The sequence below is a fragment of the Phallusia mammillata genome, chromosome 4 (assembly GCF_965637545.1).
Source record: "Phallusia mammillata chromosome 4, kaPhaMamm4.hap1.1, whole genome shotgun sequence".
NCBI classification, from domain to species: Eukaryota; Metazoa; Chordata; class Ascidiacea; order Phlebobranchia; family Ascidiidae; genus Phallusia; species Phallusia mammillata.
In genome coordinates this window covers 9,596,140-9,607,459 of record NC_137255.1, presented here as the reverse complement: position 1 = coordinate 9,607,459, position 11,320 = coordinate 9,596,140, and positions in this window count along the sequence as shown.

Genomic DNA, 11,320 nt, shown 5'->3' with positions numbered 1-11,320 from the left:
GCCTGTTTGTTGCAACAGTTGAGAACTTCTATTATACAGAATTCGAACTACTGATCCAATGTTGTCAGTTCGTCGTTTCAGTAAGTTTGGTTAAAAACTGGCATTGCAGTGATTGTTTATGCTGCACAACTGGTTGATAGTTAAGATTTGGGTGTTAAAGCAATTTTGTGCATTTTTTCGTGTTACTTAAACCATTTATTTAAAACAGTTAAGTCATGTTTTGTTGTTGTCGGAACGGTAAGCGGCGTTTGGGTCAATAAAATAGTCAACATTTTCCCTAATTGAATAATTTAGCACAAGCAAGGTGAAAGTGCTGCGAAGCTCAGTCGGGTCGTGTTCGTGTTATAGTCGTTTGTTTTATGTAACTTATTGATATCCTGAAAATTGTGAACTATTTGGTAAATAGTACTTCAACAAACTGATGCAATGACTAAAGAAATATGTTTAATTATGCAATTCGATCCTGTAAAACCTGATGAAACGCGATATATGCATGCAAAATTTATTGCAACCAAACATGTAACAGGTGTTTTTGACCTTAATTAAACCGCAGATAATAATATTTTCCAACTGTTGTGTTCATTTGCTATTGATTTATTAAATTATGTTTGTATAAATGAGGGTACATGCCTAGGCTTATTGTGCGCACAGCAAGACTTGGTGTTGAAGTAATGTTAGAAAACGAGCAATGTTAGAAAACGTTTTGTTTATGATTGATTTGATAAAAATCATTATGTTTAAATTTAAACTTTTATCTCTATATGCTGTGTTACTTTGCAGGACAATGTAATATTGGGGTTCTTAACTGGGACCCACGGTCCCTTAGAGGCCCACAGAGGCGATTGTTTGCGAACAATTTTATTATTGTTTTAGTCTCATTTGTGACGTATTAAGTTGCCCTTGAAACATTATTACACGAAGTAATCATACGAAACTAAACTAAATTCATCCTGCATGTTGTTGTGGCAGTACTTTGCCAGGAATAAATTTACTTAGTTTATTGTTAACTACATGTTTTGTTTCACCAAGTTATATTTCGTTTCATAGATATATTTAGATTGAACCGCGTGAGTGCTTGACAAAAATTAAAATTTTGAGAACCACTGATCTAGATTTTAATCAATAACAATTTATTAAACTAAACAACAAGTCCAGTAGTGTGTCTCAAAAGCTACATAAAACGTCATTTATTTTTTGTTGGTCACAATACGATTGGCTGATCAAGCATTTATCAATGCAACCAAAAAGATCAATGATCCTGATAAATTGCACTTTAAGCTAAAATTCGAATTTTTATTTCAATAAATGAATTGAAAATAATATTCTAGTCAAAAAAATAGGAGTGTTTGATTTAGCAATTTAATTTTGCTGGTAGTGTATCATCTGTCGATTATAAAAAAAACTTTCATTGAGTCTCGCCAACGCAGTAATTTATTTAATATAGTAGTGGAGAAGGAAAGGACTAACTAGGTTTTTGAATTGAAATCACAAAAGTCAAGGCATAGTTAATGTTATTCTACTTAACAAAAAGAATAAAGAGATAAAAATAATTCAAATCAGTAGTTAAGTGCGAGTACGTGTATATAATCACTAGGACAAGTTTTTGTTGCACTAAAATCGTGAGAAAGTTGCACTTAAAATAATCACGCTGAAAAACTATGAGTTTATTTCTCGAGTGTAAATTTAACGCTTTTTTACAAATTGTGCAGTATATTTTTGTTAATCCAACAAAATGTTTGTCAACGAATCAATGGATACCAATTTCAGTACTAACTTTATAACAACGGACGCAATGCATACAGAAATGAACCTGACTGAAGCATATGGATCCAGACCGTACGAAAAAGTCATTTTTCCTCCACTGTTCATCGCATCTCTTTACATCCTCATTTGTTCCATCGTCTACCAGAATCGCATCAAAAATGATTCAAAGGCAATCAAACTGACAAACCGGTTTATTTCTTTGTCATCTGCGGCCATCCTTTTCAGCGAAGTTTTGCTATTTGTGGAAATCTATTTTGTGACATTAAGTTGGGTCTGGTGTGTGATTTACTTCACGTTGCGGACATTGTCTAACGCCACGATCAACGTGTTGGTGTTTGGGACGCTTTGGTTGCGACAAACCACACTCCACAATAATATTACTTTTCAAAGTAGCAAATGCTTAATTACTGTGATCAGATACGCGACAAAAATTTTGTTCACAGTGAGTCAAATATTGCTTATAGTAGTCTTGTTCACAAGAAAATTCATGAGCGCGAAGCGAGGATGTGAGTTTGAAGGCGCACATGTGTTGTGGGTTGCAGGAAGTTCCATACCAATCTTCACAACGAGCCAGTTGTTAATCTTGGCTCTTTGCTTGGCTCCACTGGCAAAACGAATCAGAGATCCTAAAGTACGCAAATCTGCGATTCGAATCAGCGTGTGTACAGCTTTGGTTGTTTTTTCTGATTTGTTTTTTCTTTTGTTTACCCGTTTATACCAACACATGATAGGAAACTGGCTATCGCTGTCGTTTGTTTATCTTATATTCAGAATTAGTCATATCATCAATCTTTGCTTGTTGATTTTGTCTTTTCGCGATTATCTCAAACGGCTTTTTCCCTTTGGTTCATTTTCAAAAGTCAAGCCCGCTACAAAGAAAAATCCGAGCACACAAATGACTTTTCGAAACCCTAAAGCTTTGCCTGTTGCAAAGGAAAATAATTTGACAATCGAAGAACTGTAAATTGAAAAAAAAAATCTACGACTGGATCAATCTAATATTAGCAGCATGTTGCAAGTTTAAATTTTTGTTTCATGCATTCGTTTATATGTGTTTTTGGTTTCATTTTTTATGTTGTATTGCAAACAAACTATCAACTTTGAACAATTTCCCTAAAATCACTTGTTTTTTGTGTTTCTCAAACATTGTTTGATTTATTTCCCGTTAAAGCTGAATTTATTATTTTAAATGTTTGCCTGGGTGTTAAAAACAATTTGTGCAATTTTCTGCTTACCGGAACTGAAAATTTAATATTTTGAGTCATTCAAAAAACGTGAAAAGCGTGATGCACCTTAATTATTGTTTTGTTTTTGACAGTACGGCAAGCGACATTCGGTTTATATAAATAACATTTTTTTCTCAAAAAGTCAGTAATTTTAGCACAATCAAAGTAGAAGCGCTGTGGGGCAAGGTTGTGTCGGGTGTTTGGCAGTTTCAAATGTTATAGATACTGCAAAAAACACAATTTTAAGGAAGTGATCGGAAAATATTGTGAAAGTAGTACCTCGACAAATTAATCCAAGGAGTTAATAATTTTTTTATGCGGATCGACAGCTCCTAAAACAATAATTTCAAATGCAACAAAATCCTGTAAAACCTAACGGAACGCGACAGGCCATTGCAAAATTTATTGCGACCAAAAAAACGGTGTTGAACAACTATTTTGATCTCATTTAACTAAAGGAAATAATATTTTCCAACTTTTGCGTTCATTTGCTAATGTTGTGTGATTGTGTTTGTATGGATTAGGGCAGGGGCGTGCAACTGTTTATCGCAGTGGGCCACAACTTACAGTTAAAAAATGCTGAGGGCCAGACAATAAAGCAACACATACATTTTTTAAACAGTTTATTTAATGCCAAAGCGCACACAATCAAGTTACTCTTTGAGTACTCTTTGATCAATGGGATATATGCTAACCTTTTCGTAGAATAAATCTCAATATATTTGCTGCACCTATAAATCATGTTACTGAATCTTTGCTAGAAAAGCAGTTCTTTCATAATGCACACTATGATGCAACAACGGGAATATGTCGTCACAGTGGATAAAACCTTACCACCGTGTGACGTGTACAAAGTCAAAAATATCAGTGATGGTGTACAAATAGCAACAATCCATGCTCTAACAGTAAAAAATATTCATAATTAAAAGAGTACTTTGAAGTCTGGTCGGGCCACAAAAATAGGTGTCGCGGGCCGGACACTGGCCCGCGGGTCATATGTTGCACGCCTCTGGATTAGGGCATATTTGCTGACTTGTTCATAGCAAAAGTTTGAGTTTGAGTTATGCATAAGCTGGCTAACGACAAAGGTTAAATCAGATTTTTTTTCAATTCAATTTATGTCACCAAATACTAAAGTCAAATAGTGTGTCATTAATTTTGGAAGAGTAGCTTCAATTGAATTAGGTTGAACTAGAGATGGTTATGTATCAGTGCAAAAAAAATATTACCATTGCTAAAATCAAACTGGTCATTAAAAATCAAGAAAAAATATTGTTTATTATTACAAAATAACTTTGCTAATTGTGTTTCATATTCTGATTACATATTTTTTTCTTATTGTGCTTGTTCATCGAAACAATCTTTTTAATGTAGCATGCAGTGCAAAAGGTAAGAGGCCTGTTGAGGTTTTGGAATTGACAGCTTATAAAGGTTTGTCTAGGGCAGTGGTTCTTAACCGGTGGGAAATTTCCCACTAGTGGGAAATTTAATGTTTTTAGAGGGAAATTATGTGAGTCAGAAGTCACCAAACTCGGGCCCGTGGGTTGAAATTAACCGTTGAAAGTTAATTTAATACAATATTTTCCGCAACAACATGTAAGATTAACTACATCTAGTTTTACAAGGCGCATAAACATCCAATAATCGTTTGTTACGTCACAGACATTACTAAAAGTATCAATGACTTTGTTATTGTTCGCGAAGAAATGCATTTGATCTGTTGATTGTGATGCAATAAATGACTAATGCAAGCACATGAGATTTTTCAAAATTCCACACGATTTTACTTTTCACGAAATCACTATTCAAACTAAAAAAGATTGCAATATACCTTGAAGGTCCTGAGTCCTGACTAAATTGCTTCACAAAATTATTTCGATTAAAGAATAATTTTTCTTGTTAAAGTAGGGCACAAAACATCATTATAAAAATAACAGAGGGGGAAATTCGAACTTGGTGATTTACTTTAGTGGGAAACCACACCAAAAAGGTTAAGAACCACTGGTCTAGGGAATGTTATTCTGCTTGTGAATATCAAAAGATTGCATAATAAAAAAATAGATTTTAAATATGTAGTTGTGTGCCCAGTAGGAAAATTTGTAATAGAAAATCTGCTGATGAGTTTATTTCACGTGTGACAATTTAATATTTTTTTCTCAAATTGTGCGGCAATTTTTTTTATTAAATGCAATAAAATTTTGTTAATGGATCAACGGATACCAATTTTAGGACCTACCTTACAATAACAGACGCATTGCAACTGTCACCAAAACAGTCGCACAAATCTCATAAAATTGTATTCTTAAGAATTTAACAATTATAAACCAGCGACAATACCCTGTGTACACAAATAAATAATTACGCTTAAGCAGGCCCAACAGGAGGGGGTTGCAGCCGGTTCGCCAGGGTCCATGAGAAAGTAGGGGTCTCATAAGTATTAAGTTTAAAGTTGCAGGGTCAAATATGATTGTATTTTTTATTGTTTTAAAACTGAAAAAATGTTGATGCTGATTGCCGAATGTGGACTATGAACAACTCTACAGAGTCAAGTACAGAACCAAGGACCATTCTAAAGAGTAGTGGTTTAAGATGTGCCCAAAAAGAAGTAATAATGTGAAAGATATGCAAGCATATGGGCAGATTCAACATAAAAATCAAAACCTGACAGCTAGGGTGAATGGTACTGCTTTAAGGTGCTGACATAAACATAGTTGGCTTGGATTTAGCCACTGAAACCAAAATGGCTTGAAAGCATGAATTATGGTGCAACTATGGTGGACAAACATATTTTATTAGAACTATTTTAGACATGACTACACTCTTCATAAGGGGGCCAAGAACTTGCACCTGCAATTTTTTTTCTCTCAAGGGCCTTGTGCTAAAGAAATGTAGGTCATTTGAAAACAAACAAGGTGGACGCGTTGTGCAGCAGAGTCAAGAACATATCGCTAAAATGCCAACGTAAACACAAACACACAACTTAAAAGTTAAGCAGCACAAAATGTTTGTAAAATCAGTACTTTACTCCGGCAAATTAGTCAAATGGGTATAAAACAACTTTTCGTTTATGCGAAATAATAACTCAAAAAAACAGTCAGTTGCAATTAAACATAAACTATTAAACCAGAAGAAACACGATACATTTATAAAATATTTATTGTCTGTATACACATGCAACAGGTGTTAAACAAATTTTAACCCCAATTAAACTATAGGAAATATATTTTTTTTCAATAGTTCATTTGGTATTGACTATAGTGAATTGAGTGTATGAATGAAAGACTCGTGCATAGCAACAGTTGTTGTCCTATAGCAATGCAACTAGTTATAATGCGCGCAGGGTTATCACTAATGTAGATTTAATTCAATTAAAACGTATTTCGCTAAATATTAAAAGTCAAGTAATGTGTCTTAAAAATACAACAGTAGCTTAAATTAATTTCAGGTGACCAAACCTGTCAAGATTGCTAAGCTATAGTTAAGTTATAAATACAAAATATTATCAAAGGTTGAAAATCAGCTTTCGAGCTAAAATTGTTTGTTCATTCAAATATTTATAACTAATCTGGTCAGGAAAAAAGGGTAATTTCAATGACAGAAAATGGATTATCAGCTAAAAGTGTGTTGTTTATTTACATAATTGTAGTTAAACTGGTCAGAAATATCAAATAAGAAGTAGTGTATTATATTACTAATTAGTTTCTAATCAAGAGTGGTAAACGTAGCAATGTATTTAATGTAACTTGCATAAAAATAGCCCTGGTTGGGTTTTTAAATAAGCAGTGCAAAATTATTGACATACTTCACGTGATTCTGCTTTAGAGTTTCGAAAATGTGCAGATAGATTGGATTTTCGCAGTTGAGAGGTCACCTTTTTCTATAATCAAAATGTTTCAAAATGATATGAAAAGCATTTAATCTGTTGATTTCGCATATCCTAATCCGATGTCTATTCCAGAAATTGTGTAATATAGTTGACCATAACTGCAACCAAATTTTGTTAACAAATCAATGGATACCAACGTCAGTACTAACCTTACAACAACATACCCAATCCAAACTGTGATAAACCTCACTGAAGAATTTGGATCCCGACCCTACGAAAAAGTCGTTTTTCCTCCGCTGTTCATCGCATCTCTTTACACCTTGATCTGTTCGGTTGTCTACCAGATTCGAATCGTATGTAATTCAACAGCAATTAGAACGACAAATCGTCTCCTTTCAATCTCATCAATGACCATCTTTCTTAGCTTAATCTTGCAATTGGTGGAAATCTATTTCATCATACCAAGTTGGACCTGGTGTTGGAATTACTTCACATTGCGTGTGATGGTTAACGTCGTAACAAACTCGCTTGTGTTTGGGACGCTTTGGTTGCGACAAACCACACTGCACAATGATATCACTTTCCAAAAGAAATATGTCAATCACTTGATTACTGTGACCAGATACGCGACGAAAATATTGTTCACAGTAAGTCAAATATTGTCAATAGTAGTATCGATCACAAGAAAAGTCAGTAGTACAAAGCGAGGATGTGAGTACGAAGGCTCACATGTGATTGTCTTGGCAGGAATTTCCATAATGATGTTCACACTAAGCCAGTTGTTTATCTTGGTGCTTTGCTTGGCTCCCCTGGCAAAACGAATCAAAGATCCTAAAGTACGTAAATCTGTGATTCGAATCAGTGTATCGGCAGCTTTGGTTGTTTTCTCGGATATTCTTGTGAATGCAATTAATGGAGCAAACCGAGACAAAGTTGGAAATTGGTCATCCATGTCATTTTTCTTCCTTATCTTTAAGATCGGTCAGCTGTTTAACATATTTTGTATGTATTTATCGTTTCGCGATTACCGCAAGCGACTTTTTCCTTTTAGCACTTTCTCAAAAGTCGAGCAGACAACGATGATAAATGCAAATACATCAGTACCTCATCAAAATCTTATGACTTTGCCTGTTGCAATAAATGACAAGGTTTATCCGAAAAACTGAAGACAGATTTGAAGCACTTGTAACTGCAATCAAACTCTGATACTTTCTGTATTTTTGTTGTATCGGTATGTTTTGTCATTCGTTAAACATTTCCCGTCAACCATCATTTGTATATTCTATTTTGTGCTTCATAGATGACAAGCTTTTAACATAAAACCACCAATAAATTTTGTGAGTAAACGAAGGTGGCCTACTGTTGTGTAATGATTACAAGAAATATGAGAAGCATTTAATATCAGCCAATGTTTTATCGTTGATATTTTTGTATCTTTCTTTTTATTGAGATAAATGATACTTGATATGTTTTACAAACCCAAAATAAAAGACATGAACCAATTTGTTGACAGCCACGATTTCTCCGACTAACGTTTGTGCTTTTATTTTGGTAAAGTATTTTAATAACTGCTACGGTATATGACAATGCAAAATAACAATTAAACTTGCAGTATCTAAACGATTTTAAGAGAGGATGTTTCTGGCAAATGAGTATAGTGTTTCAAAAAGTTAGTTTTTGTTTATTCATGACAAAAATCGGTTTAATTTAGTTAGAAATCAGTAGCAGGTAAATGGTTTCGAGAAAACGCTGGTGTAATTGTTTTTTTTTTCTCGTCACTGGCTGTATTTTTCCAGTTTCCAGTTACAAAACTCATAAAAAATATGTAAAATGCTTAGAAATGTCATAAAGAAGTCAACACAACTTTGCGACACAAATATTTTTACAATAAACAAAAACAATCGCAAGAATACCTGGAAGATACAAAATATCACGTCCCACAAAAAAATGAACCCAACAAAACAACAACAGTTGCAAGAAACTCACAACATATAACAGATCCCAAACTAATTGCTGATGAATTTGACGCTTACTTTTGGACACTTGGCAGCAATACGGCAGGAATAGTTCCATCCATCCCACAATTCCTCACACCATTTCTTCCCCACCACACTTTAAAATCGTTTTCATGTGTTTCCATGAAAGTCAATGAGGTTTACAATGCTATATTAGCACTTAACGAAAGGAAGGCCATACAACATCCACGTGAAATTACCTAAACTTGCAGCACCCTATGTGTCTCCTCCGTTATTAATATGAATGTGTTAATTCGAAAATCTATCCAAAATGTCTAAAACTGACATAGGTCATTCCTTGTTTCAAAGGAGGGAATTCCTAGGAAATGACCAACTATAGACCTATATCACTCCTACCAACAGTGTCAAAAGTATTCGAAAGAATAATTCACAACAGGATGTCCAATTACCTGCAAAAATTTTCCAAATTTAAAAATGGCTTTTCAGACCAAAACACTCCACAAATAGACCATAGCAGAAATCTATGATAAACTTATTTTCAATTGTAATAATGGCAATATCACCTGCGGAATTTTTTAGATCTGACAAAGGCATTCTCGACACTGTTCATTCTATACCGATCATTCTATACCGCTGCGAAAATTAACTTGTTATGGTTTTAGAGGCCATATAATAGATTTTTTAAACGTTACCTCACTGAACGGAAACAGCTTACTCACATTCCCCTAATCACAACTCCGAATGTCAAATTACAACATGTTGAGTTCCGCAAGGCTCTAGTTGGAATCCTCAGCTCTTCCAATGACCTGCCAACGGTATTAAAATTTAATACAAGATTATTTGCTGATGACACATTTCTTTGCATGCCAGGCAGAAACGTTTCTGTGCAGCAAAAAATTCTAATCAAAGAATTCGGCAAGGTGGACAACTGGATACGTGCTAACAAACTGTCTTTATACTACAAAAAAAAACAATGTTTATGATATTTCAAAACAACAGACAGAAATTTCCTTTCACTTTCCAAATAACGCATGGACAAGAATGTATACAAGAGGAGCAAACAATCAAATATCTTGGTGTGATATTCGACAATAAATTAAAATTTGTACAACAATTTGTACGCAAAAAACAAGCTGGAATTCTTGCAAAACTCGGCATTTTATGCAATTCCAACCCTCTGAGAGGTTTACTACTCATTAGTGCATCTATACCTTCTGCATGGATTAATTGCTTGGGGTTTTGCCAACCATACCAACCTGTAGCCATTAATAGCCCATTGATCAGAACAGAACTTTAAAAATTATTACTCACAGTCAATATCGCACTACACCAACACCTCTGTATAAATAAAACACACAGTATAAAATTATAAGACATTCATTTTACACAGGTAGTAAAATTTGTATTTTTTTGAAAACATACATTTACCTGAGACGTTTCAAAAAACACCCATACAACGCATTCATCAGCATAACACCAGATTGGCATCCAGAGGTCATTACTTTCTACATCGCGTTTCCACCAAAAGAGCGCAAAATACTATATCATACGCCAGTTGCAAAATGTGGGACACTCTGCCAAACGCCATTAAACATCATGTCAGCTTGTTCACTTTCAAAAAGAAAGTCAAACGCTTTATTGAAGCCAGATATGTCCCATCCTGAACGTTTGGTAAACTGAATTGGTAATGACATGCAGCTTCGCCCACGTGCTAAACATAAACATGCCTCGCATTGTTTTTTCACTAATTGATCACACCCCAAATTCCAAATCCAGCAATTATACGCTTTTGCCCTCGAGCTTAAATTACTCACATCGCCACACTCCACAACGATTCGTGCAATTTGTTTTACGCTGTTTTGCTGTACTGGTTTCTTTTGTTATATTGCCATGTTCTTTTTTTGGTACTTACTTGTTGTTTATTGCATTTTGTGTTTTGCCTTATTACTTCGTATATTTTTTCTTTTCTGCGCCAACATTAGCATTGCATAGTCTATTTATTTCTCTCGTCCCCTTTTCCTTTAATTCTTAAATAAACAGAAACGGGTCAAGTGACTCGGTGTTTGGCTCTCACTGGCCCGGTCGCGCATATATTACTTGTGTTACTATTTTGTTTTTGCTTCAGGCAAAATAAAGTACAAACAATCAACGTTATTAACTTATATAACACGTATAATGTTAACTAAGAATGTTACAGCGAGAATTAATTGTTCCGCTTGGCTGATTTAAGTTCTCCTTTATTCGTGTCGTATTGAAATATTCATCCGCGACAGAGCATGTGCTTTAAACGCCACGTTTTTGTGAGCTGCGTTAGTTGCTAGGTTTGCAGTCAATTTAAGTGAATTTATCCTAATTTCTTGTGTCTTTTTTGTTGATAGTGAAACTGTAAATGTTAACAGCAATAGCAAAAATGCTGAATTGTCAGTTGTGGAACCTCTAGCCGCGTGCTAGTAAAGCCCTGGTTACCCAACAGTTGGTTTTTATGTTCTTATTTGATTTGTGTTTAACTTGTGTTAATGTGTATTCTA